Source organism: Diabrotica virgifera, chromosome 7, assembly GCF_917563875.1.
Source record: "Diabrotica virgifera virgifera chromosome 7, PGI_DIABVI_V3a".
In the NCBI taxonomy this organism is placed as follows: domain Eukaryota; kingdom Metazoa; phylum Arthropoda; class Insecta; order Coleoptera; family Chrysomelidae; genus Diabrotica; species Diabrotica virgifera.
Genome location: NC_065449.1, coordinates 8725205 through 8737441, shown reverse-complemented (window position 1 = coordinate 8737441; position 12237 = coordinate 8725205). Strand labels below are relative to the sequence as shown.

The 12237-nt window shown below is 34.0% G+C and overlaps 1 protein-coding gene across 2 annotated transcripts in view; it reads left to right on the top strand.

The window, feature by feature from the left end:
• The first annotated feature begins 1681 nt into the window (after window positions 1-1681).
• LOC114339857 (scoloptoxin SSD14) overlaps window positions 1682-12237 on the top strand; it is a 43371-nt gene continuing 32815 nt past the window's right edge. Inside the window, exon 1 of one of the 2 annotated variants that reach the window (XM_028290550.2) lies at window positions 1682-1831. The gene's annotated coding sequence lies outside the window, so the exon portion shown is untranslated. Of the gene's footprint in view, window positions 1832-11354; window positions 11513-12237 lie in introns of those variants that run through there. The other variant, XM_028290555.2, reaches the window with a different exon arrangement.

The following is a 12237-nucleotide window of genomic DNA, read 5'->3' as shown; positions in this document are numbered from 1 at the left end:
TACGGATGGATCTAAAACTGCAGAAGGGTCTAGGAGATTATATCTCTGTATTTCAGGAAGAGAATTTTGCAAGACATTGGAGCTCTTATAAGCCCTAAGGTGAACTCTAGGCTAATGTGGGAACATCGACACGATCTCGACAGACTGTCGCAGTGTTATAGTGGTATGAGTTCCAGGTCATCTGGGCATTTACGAAGAGCTGGTACATTTGGCAGGAGAGCACCAACTACAAAATACCTGGGCCCAGAGCCGGCCATGGGAGTGCCAAAAAGAATCGTCCGGGACCGGAAAAATTATGGATCCGAAACCAACACAACTCACATTGGGAGGGTGTACCCGGTCAAACACATGGCAAGATATAATATATCGGATGGGTATGTGCTGAATTATTGCTGAAAACAGGCAGGAATCAGCTCAGAGTCATAACAGGTTTCCTTACTGGTCATGCGCCAGTTAAGAAACACCTGCATACAATGGGGCTGTTTCATGGAGATATAGCGATACGCTATAATTACTATTTCTGCTAATTTTATTTTCTTAATTTTTAATTATTTTTTCTCAAAAACGAAACAACATTAGTCATTCAAAATTCACATGTAAATACAAACCAGGTATTAAGAGGGACATGGTTTTACAAAACTGAATGTATCCTTCACCATCTGTTTTTCGTTTGTGCGGTTTAACAAACTGCACCCCTATAAATAATTACCATATCAGACAATTATGTCAACAACTCACTTAATGCATTCGAAGTTGTTTTCTTAAAACTGCAAAAATATACGCCAGACCTAAATGATTTATTGCTCATCTGGTCAGAGGAAAGAAGCACAACCATATTATCGTTTGTGGCTTTCTTTTCAGTCACTACTCAGCATGTGAACGATTCACACACACCGACCGTTCTCACTAACAATCGACCCTTTTCCGAGACCTAAGCGAAACACATTTTTTGTTACCAAAATAAATAAAATATTTACCGTTCGTTTTGTTACATTATTCTTATTGTTTTCAATCAACATCACCACCGGAATAGAGACTTGAGCTGCAGACTATGTAGCAGAAAATCTGAAACAGTCAACCATAACTTGCATGACTGCGAGTCATTGGATCTAAGGCGGCAAATACTTTTTGGAGACATCGAAGTGACTCAAAATATATATGGCACCCACCCACTAGACCTGAATAAGCTAGTGTAGGGTTCCATCATTCTGAAATGGGTTTCATAAAGGAATGGAAGATGTACAATAAGCCAAGTTGTTACAGTACGATCGGTTGATAACAGATGGCTTCCAGGAAAAAAATCAGTGCTCATTACAGGTCACATTACATGTTTGAGCCACGAAGATATGTCGGTAAAAACCCTTTAGTTGTTATAAAATTTTAAATTGTTTACATTATATTATAAAAATAGATGTGATGTTTAAAGTATTCTTGGATTTAACTACCAGACATCACATGACTCTCCCCACGGGGTTGCAATATCCATTCCAGACTGCCCACGTCCAATGCCAACTGACAGGACTTGAAGAAAAAAACAGGAGATCAAATGCAATAACACACGGTATATAGATAACTTGTTTATTTGAATATAATATATCAAAATAAATCATACTAGATTGTAGTGTGAGTAGCATAGTAACCTTCAATAATTTAAATCATAAAATCAATAAATGTCAAGCAATTACACTCAATAGCTATCCTGTATTGTATCTTATTGCCTTTAATAAGTGACGGAGTTTTCATGAAATACTTCAATAGAATGGATAGAAATGAAATCGATTCAGTTTCAAAATTGTCTGTGACGCTAAAGGTTTGCGTGTAGGTACCAAAGGTAAGTTTAAATAAATATTTATATTATCTAATAATTAACAATTTAGTAATTTCCAATGTGGATGCCAAAACAAAGTGTTATTCATATAATTTTCGTTGATTTTCAAAGAAATATTTGATAATATTCTGTGATAAACTAAAAAAAAAAGACAACAGTTTAGAAATGATTCTATTATTGTTGATATATTTTTATATATTTTATTTTGCCCTAGTTGTCAATAATATCGTGGGTTTACAACCAAAACGCACAAAGTCAGAATATTAACTTTTAAGATAAATGGATTTGAAAGTTTGAATACTAATGATAATTCATACAGACATAATAAGCTATTTGAAATACGCTTAAAATAATCTTCAAATATTTAATATTTATTTCATATAGCTTATTATGTCGGTATGAATTATTATTAATGTTCAAACTTTTAAATCCATTTATCCCAAAAGTTAAAATTTTGACTTACTGCCTTTTGGTTGTAAGCCCACGATATTATCTATTTAATGTAAAAGTTATTTAATGACACATTCAGAAATAAATTATTCTTATTCAAATGTTGGTGGAAAAATAAACTAAAATATTACATAATATCGTGGCAATTAAATGTTCGGTATTATCTAGTTGCCGTGTATCAAATATATAATTTTGATATTAACTCAGAGATAGAATACATAACGAAGACACATTGAGATAGCTATGCGTTCAAGACGTAGTGAGATGGACAAGAGCACGACGACGCATAGGGGAGACCACGTAGATCGGATGGACCCTGAACGTATGGAGAAATGGGCCCTGACACAGAAGCCCAACACCAAGCGAACCATCATCCGGATCGCAGCTGAGACTGTAACATAAGAAACAAGACATAGTCCTATTAAAAGAAGAAGAAGAAGAAGATATTAATTCATCATAAGTCATGAGTAACAAACATCTAGCGAAAAGCTCTGATATAGTCGGTTCGCTAAACTCAGACACAACTGGTTGCTGATTTTAGCCGGTAATTTTTTTGTTTTTGGCCAATTTTGCCAAAATTGGTAAAATTACTAACTATTCAGTAGTTATTAACTATTATTAGTAATTATTAACTATTATTACCAAATTGGCAAAATTACTCATTAAAATTACTAGCCAGTTGTAGTCCAGGGTAATAAGGTTTTTTCCATGACACTCGAGCAGCCAGGGTACTGAAGCGTTTTTTCGACAGGTAATACCTATAAGAGCAAATTGTAACTATTTCCTGCGTAGGATCTGGCGGCCATTTTTATTTATAAACAATTAAGTGTCAAAAAATGGCATTTTTCCCTTTTTTTTCAAATTAACGGAAAACAGTGAAACTTATGGTTTTTGTAGTACAAATATCTTTGAGATTATGGAAAAAGCTTTAAAATGACGTATTACAAAGTTTGATATACTCATTTATTGTTAATATAATTGCGAAAAAAGGTCGGAATTGCAAAAAAATTAATTTCGCAATATCTATTGTAAAAAGTAGTGTACAGCTTTGAAATTTTTGTCATATAAGGGTTCTTTGGTGCTTAATATGTGATAAAAATTTCAAAGCGATTCATTTAATTGTTTAAATTTTATTCAAATTGTTTATCCCAGAGAGCATTTTTTTTACAATAACATAAGTCAGAAAAAAATGACGTTAAAACCATTCCACAGGTGTCAAATGAAAGAGCATGAGCTATATTTTCAACTTGGTTTAAAAAAAGCGAATGAAAAATGCATTTATTAGTAATAAATAATTATGCAAAAGTATCGTAAATCTTTCTTTATAAACTTTTTATTTTGTTATATAAGAAATTATATATATTTATTACACTTTTTTATCAATTATGATATAAATAACATTACTTGGTAGTTGTGCACTTAAAACAGGGTAAAAAAGTTAATTTTTTTGGAAAAAGTTATTCAAAAAGTTTATAAGGAAAGATTTACGGTACTTTTGCACAATTATTTTATTCGCTTTTTTTAAACCAAGTTGAGAATGCTCTTTCATTTGACACCTGTGGAATGGTTCTAACGTCATTTTTTTCTGACTTATGTTAGTGCAAAAAAAAATGCTCACTGAGATAAACAATTCGAATAAAATTTAAACAATTGAATTAATTGCTTTGAAATTTTTATCACATATTAAGCACCAAAGAACCCTCATTTAACAAAGATTTCAAACCTGTACACTAATTTTTAAAGCAGTTATTACGAAAATATTTTTTTTTGCAATTCCGACCTTTTTTCGCAATTATATTAACAATAAATGAGTATATCAAACTTTGTAATATGTCACTTTAAAACTTTTTCCATAATCTTAAAAATATTTTGTACTAAAAAAATCAAAAGTTTCACTGTTTTCCATTGATTTGAAAAAAAAAGGGAAAAATGCCATTTTTTGACAGTTAATTGTTTATAAATAAAAAAGGCCGCCAGATCCTACGCAGGAAATAGTTACAATTTGTTCCTATAGGTATTACTTGTCGAAAAAACGCTTCAGTACCCTGGCTGCTCGAGTGTCACGAACGGGGTATATTTTTGTCTTATTACCCTGGCCTATGTGTCTGAGTTTAGCGAACCGACTATATCTATAATTTATTCAAAAATGGATGAAGTGCAACACACACTAAATTTCATCAATTGATAATTAAAAACTATTGTTAGGGTAAAAAACACGAGAAATTTTCGTCCGAATAGCTATGATGCTGATTACCGAACTTCGTCGCGGAGATGGCATTTGAAGAAGTCTACATTTGCAGGTACATTAGTATTACCTACTAGATTATTACCTGCTCTACTATGTACAGAATTGTGTCTGATAGAGATCGAGGATTACTAGTGAAAATTTGCAAACTGGGCCGTCGCAACACTTTACAATACAACAAAGAGGAACGCACAAACAGGAAAAAATTTATCAAGGGAGTGCTGCAGTAAATCGATACACAAATCAGGATCCAGTTTCTATTTTGAATCGTAATTTCTTAGTGAATGCGGATTTTTTTCATTACTCGTAATATTTTAGGTAAAAGAAAAACCTCTGCTAACAGAGAAGCTAGAAACAAATCGCTTCAATTGCTTCTTCTTCTTCACGTGCCATATCAGAATTATCCGACGTTGGTGATCACCATCAGGCCCGGCCCTAGGGATTTTGCCGCCCTGGTCAAAATTGGCGATCGCCGCCCCCCTTAGTAGGCCCATGACTCACAACCTTCCTTTAGCGATCGCCAACTTACTCGTAAACCACGATTGTATTTTTATTGATGTGTGCTTTGTGCTGAATTATTTAATACACTATTTTCCACTTTATTTGAACGATACACGCTTAAAAACACTATATTTGCAATATTTTTATGAATTTTTACTAGATTGCTATACATCCATTACTCATTACTCACATCCGAATCGAGGTTGTAGGTACCAAATCTAAAATTTTATTTTTGATTTGATCATGGAGGAGCTGAATAATTTCGTTTTGAATACGTTTTCCCAATTAGTGATGCTGCTTGTTACTACCATTCGTTGTTCTCCTAATGTGCTCTTGTAAAACAGAATCAAATATTCTACAGAGCTCAACAAGATTTAAAATATTACCACTGTTGTGATGAAAAAGTTGATCAGAATCGGCCCTCAATGGAAGACACTGTTGTGCTGAGAACTGTATTATTGATATAAGTCGTTCAATTACATTTGTCCAATGACGAGTTTCTGAATTTGGAACTTTTTGTGTTTCTTCGTCTATTTAGGTTTTGCCTGACTCTAGTCTAATTGCTAGTTCTACCCACTGTCGCTGTGACTGTGGATGAGCTGGAGATTTAGCGTGGCCGGACAAAGCTTCAGCCATATGTTTCCAAAAACAATACACATAATTGTTTGCGTTAGAATAAATTAACCACTCTCTCAAGAGTTTTACCATTGTACATTTTGTAGCTGTAATATTTAGTTGTAAATCTGCGATCTAAATTATCTTTCGGGTACAACTGAGCCTCTGCAATGGGTAATTTTGGCGGGGGGCCTCCTGTTACTAAAGTTGTTCTAGCAAAATCATTAATTTTATTGGACCACTTTACTGGATCAGAATCAATAATAACATTGTTACAGTAGTGTGACAGTAGTAGTGGTATCAGTAGCTGACGTAGATGATTGTCCTAGGTAACTGATGATTGTCCTAGGTGACCGAATTTGGACTGGGGGTGGTATCAGACGTAGATGCTGATGATAGTCCTAGGTGACTGTAATTGGACTGGGAGGGAGTGGCAGTAGACGTGGATGCAGATGATCTGGGTAAATGTTATCAGACTCAAAGGGAGCGGTAGCAGCTGTATGTTCCCTAGGTTGAGCAATATATTTTCAGCATGAGTGTATAACTATAATAAAAATTCACTTAGGCAAATTCTAAGCAATACGTTTCAATCTCCTTCTTTGCTCTCTTTTTTCTGTACTAACTACCAGAAAGACGTTTTCTACCCTCCATTATTGCACTTACACAAATATTTTAATTACACTTAACACTTAATAGTATCCTGACGCACACCGGTACGGAAACTACACTGTACAACAATTGATCTAAATTGATTTAAAAACAAAACACAGTAAAAATACCTACAAACCTATACACTTAAACGAAATACAAAGACACAATAAAATTGTTAAAGGCACATGTATGATCTATGGAAACTTGGTAAAAGGCTACGAAAAGCGCAAGTCAACGGATATCAGTTGTTATCAGTCGGTTCTACTGCACCTGAACCATAAAAACAATCCTGGGAGGGGTGGGGACGGGTAGTTATGATCCCACTATTCTTATGCGATGAAGAGGAAGGCGGTGTTGTGGATTTCCCGTCGAATGAGCCTTGCATTTGTTTCACTTATTTATTTCTGGTTTTTACATTTGCATTTTTGTCGCTCTTGTTCATAATATTGATTTTTTATAATATTAAAAACATAGTTTATTATTTCTTCAATTTCAAAAATTTGTTCTTCTCTAAAATTTGCCGCCTCTACATTTGCCGCCCTGGGCGGCCGCCCAGTTCGCCCACCCCTGGGGCCGCGCCTGATCACCATTGCGAAGGCTTCTCGATCTTCTGCAATATGGAATAATTGTCCAGTATTTGGTATCTGAGTCTATTCTCGAATGTTTTTTAACCAAGAAACTTGTTTTCTTTCTACACCTCCACGGCCCTCTATTTTGCCTTTAAGGATCAGCTGTTGTAATATTTTATATCGACTTCCCCTCACTATATGTCCCAGATAAGACATTTTTCGATGTTTAACAGTCTTTAGCAGTTCTCTATCTTTGTTGACCCTCCTTAGCACTTCTTCATTAGTTTTCCTTGCTGTCCAAGGTATCTTCAGCATTCGTCTATGAATCCACATTTCCAATGCTTCAATTTTGTTCATGATCGATACTTTTAGCGTCCACACTTCTGCACTATACAAGAGTACGGACCAAATATAGCACTTAACCATTCCTTGTCTTAGTTCTAAACTGAGGTGATTATTGCAAAGAAATTATTTCATTTTCATAAAAGTAGTTTTAGTCATTGCTTTTCTACGTTTTATTTCTATGTCTGGATCTAGTTGGTCCGTTATCACAGTTCCCAAATATGTCATTTTGTGAACATTCTCCGTTTAATTGAAGCTTTGCATCGGGATGTGAGTCACGACTAAACACTAAAAATTTGGTTTTGTTTGAGTTTATTTTAATGCCCATTTCCTCTCCTACCTCGTGAACACGATCAAGCAGAATTTGGAGACCTTCAATATTATCTGACAGACTTACTGTATCGTTTGCATATCAAATCACATTAAGTAGTTCCCCGTTGATTTTATTCCATGTGGCTGTCTTTCAAGTGCCTTTTTAAATAACTGGTCCGAGTAAATATTGAACAATGTTGGCGACAAAATGCACCCTTGTCTGACTCCTCGTTGTATGGAGATTTCATCGGTGTAGTTATCTCCAATTTTTACGATAGCAGTTTGATTCCATTACAAATTTTTAATGACACGAATTCAATTGCTAGGATAGAAGATTTCATGGACCGTTGATTACTGGTCCAGAGTCATATTCAGTGACGGATCGAAATTTGATGTTTGCGTGGAAAATTTTCGAAAACGGGTTATCAGAAGAAAAAGCATTCCACAAAAATCGCCTAAGAAGAACTGTGGAGTTTGCCAAAGAAATTATGGTTTGGAAGTGTATGTCATTAGCGGGTCTAGGAAGATATGACGTGGTGGAAGACACAATTAACGCAGCAGAATATCAAGTATTTTTGAAAAATAGTTTTCTACCAATGGCCCGATCAGAGAACAATCTGATCAAAAAAAGGAAGGATGAAAATTTGGGAACAGGTAGCTGAAATTGTCTATTATTATATATAACAAAAAGGTTACAATTCTACATCTCCTCCATTTTACAAAAATGGAGGGGAATACCCATTCTCGAAGGTGAAAAATATACATTCAAAATAAGACAGGAATTAAATTAAATGACTAATTCTTAACAACTTTTGTTCTATAGAGTTTTTTTGTTAAGTCAATACTTTTCGAGTTATTTGCGAGTGAATATGTTCATCTCTAACAAAAAAGCATGTCTTTGGACAGTTTTCCGGAGATAACTAACTCAGTAAGTATTTTATTGAAAAAAATATTCTTATCAAAAATATAGCCTATAAAAAACTGAAAAAAAATGGTGTATGCATTAGGTCTGTAGAACCAGTAGAAGCCAAGCTTTAGCTAATGAAAAGTAGGTTCTTCTTCGTCAAATTCCAAATCGAATATTTCAATGTGAAATAATCCAAAAACGAAGCACTTTTCGGGGAAAATTCATTTCAGCTTTTTTAAAGTGTTTAAAAAAAGATTTATTTTTGTTTTTTAAAAAAACTTCTAACATTAAAAGTAAGTCAGTTATGCTCAAAATATTGTTGGTCCCTTTTATATTTTGTTAAAAAAAATCGCGAAAATCACTCCCTAATTAGCATCACAAATAAATTTTATCATTACCACTTGACAAGTTACTTTGCTTATGTATTATTTATATGATCTGTAAGTTTCATCGTTTCAAAATGCTTATTTTTGAAAAAGCTGTAGTTAAAATGGCTTGAACGAGTAACTAATGACGAGTTTAGGCAAATTTTGAACAGCCATAGCATAACCAATTTTTGTCTAACAAGAAAACAAAAAATCAAAAATATTCAGAAAAGCAAAACGAACATTTTACTACTCTTTGAGATTTTTGGTATCACTAATAATTTTTAAGTTAATTCCATAAAAATTCCATTTTTTTCAAAATAAAAAATGTTTTATTTTAAATCCAATTTATATTTATATTAGAAATAAGCCACAATTAAATAGTTAATCATAAAAATGCCACAAAGAAATAGCTTCAGAACAATATTAAACTCAATTTTTTTCAAAAATGAGCACTTTGAACCAATGAAACTTATGGATAATATAAACAAATTTTTGGGTTATTTCAAATTGAAATATTCGATTTCGAATTTGACGAAGAAGAATCTCCTTTTCATTAGCTACAACTCTGCGTCTGCTGTGTCTACAGACCTCATGCATACACCATTTTTTTTTTCAGTTTTTTATAAGCTATATTTTTGCTAAGAATATTTTTTTCGCTAAAATACTTTTTAAGTTATCTGCGAAAAACCGTCCAAAAACACGTTTTTTTTTGTTAAAAATGAACATATTCACTCGCAAATAACTCGAAAAGTATTAACTTAGTGAAAAAACTCTATAGAACCAAAGTTACTTAGAATAAGTCATTTTATACAATTTCGGACTTATTTTCAACGTATATTTTTTCACCCCCGAGAAAATATTTTTCACCCCGTATTTCCCAATTTTTGCAAAATGGAGGGGATGTAGAATTGTAAACTTTTTCTTATATAATAGACAATTTCAACTACTTATTTCCAAATTTTCATCCTTCCTTTAGTTTTTTGGAGGTTTTCGTAAAATTTGGTGTTCCCTGATCGGTCTCACGATCACTACCTGGACCTGAAGTTTATATTCATGCAGAACGGTGCAAAACAACTAAAAATGGTTTGAAAACAATAGCAAAGTCTTCTCATGGCATTCGAACAGATATTAACGTTATTGAGACATTGTAACATAAGATAAAACAGAAAATGAAATGATGAAATAATCCCAAGAGAAGTGTCCCAACTATCCCAAGAGAAAATTAGGTGAACAATGGGATAGTTGAGACCCTGACTTATGTCAATCCTTAGTAAGGACAATGCCAGACAGGATTGCCGTGGTTGTAAAGGCGCGTGGCGATGTAAACCCATATTCTTCTTATTCTTCTTCTTCTTCTTCTTCTTTTTCTTCTTCTTCTTCTTCTTCTTCTTTTTGTATAGACATGACTCTGTCTGTTTTTTCAATGTGCCTCTGATAAGTTGTCGTTCCATCGTTTTCGTGGTCTTCCCACTGATCGTCTTTCTATTGGGGAACCGTCTCTCGCTGTCCTGACTATCCTATTTGTTGTCATTCTGCTTATGTGGTCATTCCATTGTATTCTTCTGTTTCTTACCCAGTTATTAATGTTATGCACCTTGTATCTCCGTCGTATAGCTGTACTTCTAGCTCTGTCCCATAGAGTCTTACCATCGATTTTTCGAAGGGTTTTCATCTCCGCTGTTTCGAGTAATCTTTTTGTCCTCTCTGTGTCGGGTCGTGTTTCTGCGGCGTATGTCATTATTGGTCTGATGACTGTTTTGTAAATTCTGCCTTTCATTTCTTTTCCGATATTTTTATTTCTCCATATTGTGTCATTCAGGCAACCTGCGGCTCTGTTTGCTCTATTCACTTGATCTTCCACTTCTGTTTCGAGCCTTCCGTAGCTAGATAGTGTGATGCCTAGGTATTTAAACTCCATCACTTGTTCTATTATCTGACCTTCCAGCTCCAATTTACATCTTATTGGATCTGCTGTTATAACCATGCATTTTGTCTTTTGTGAGGAAATTGGATACGTTGTAAATCATCTTCAATTTGAGAGATTAGTATTGCATCGTCCGCATAGCAGATTATTTTAGGTCGTTTTTCTCCCATTTGGTATCCTTTTTTAGTTCTTACTTTTTTTATTATTTCGTCCATAATCAGGTTGAACAATAAAGTACTCAAAGAATCCTCCTGTCTTATCCCATTGCCGGCTTCAATTGGGTCAGTTAATTCATCGTCCACTTTTACTTTTATTGTGTTGTGTTTACTTTTAAACCCATATTGAAATAGTAATTTCTTGACTGGTCCGAACATTTAGTTGCGACGATATTATGCAATATTTTCGTTTATTTTTCTGCCAACCTGCAATTAAAAGTTTATAGAAGCTATTTCTATTCTATTCCTGTTTTTTATGGTCGTTTTACTAGTAACTTTGATGATCTGTGTTTGCGGTTAGAATTTGACTATACGTATGTATATGGGAGTTACCTAATCTTAGCTTATATCTGCTACCAGATCGTCATGAAAACGATCATATTATGACATTGATTGCTTATCAAAATAATGTCCACATAAAAATAAAAAAATTGTACATAAATTGTGTTCTAGGAATGTTTTAAGACCATATAAATTACTAAATCATATTGTTTTTGGATATTTATTTATCCTTAGTGATGGTCAGATTGAAGAGAAATTTGTGGAAATAGAAAGGATCCATGACATTTGTTATTGAAAAGAAAGGTAAACAAACTCATACTATGCTATATAATTTCTCTTCCTTTTTGTTGTAAGAGTACACAGAATACAAAAATAAATTTAATTGCTTAATTGCAACTGATATAGTACAAAGCGTAAATGATATATGAAAGTTTGGGATGATGTGGCGTTCTTTTACGAATTCTAAGTCTTTCCTTGAGAGATCCTTTCGTAGACTTTATCTAAAGTGTTTAGAAGAGATACTGGTCTGTAGGATTCTGTGCTGGTTAGGGACTTCACTTCTTTTTCTTCATGTACCATGTCCTTTCAGAACGTTGGTTACCATCATAGCTATCTTAATTTTAGCACTGCCACCCTAAATAGCATGCTTGTATCAACACCATACCAATCCCGCAAGTTCTTCAACCATGAGGTTCTTCTTCGTCCTGGACTGCGTTTGCCTGCTATTTTCCCTTGCATAATATTTTGTAACAACCTATATTTGCGACTTCTCGTTACATGGGGCTTCACTGGTTCGGGAATAATGATTGTGTTGGACAAAGGCCAGGAGACAGGAAAGTAGTTCAACATGAGGCAGGCATTAATTATATTAACACAGCGGAATCATACTCTCTAAAGTTTTTTTAAGGCATCTGCTTTATATGCCATCTGGGCTAGGAGACGTGTTTTTTACCAAAGTTACACATATTCCTGACGCTATTCTGTTGCATGTAGGACATGTTGGTAAAGAAAATTGATATTAGTATGAG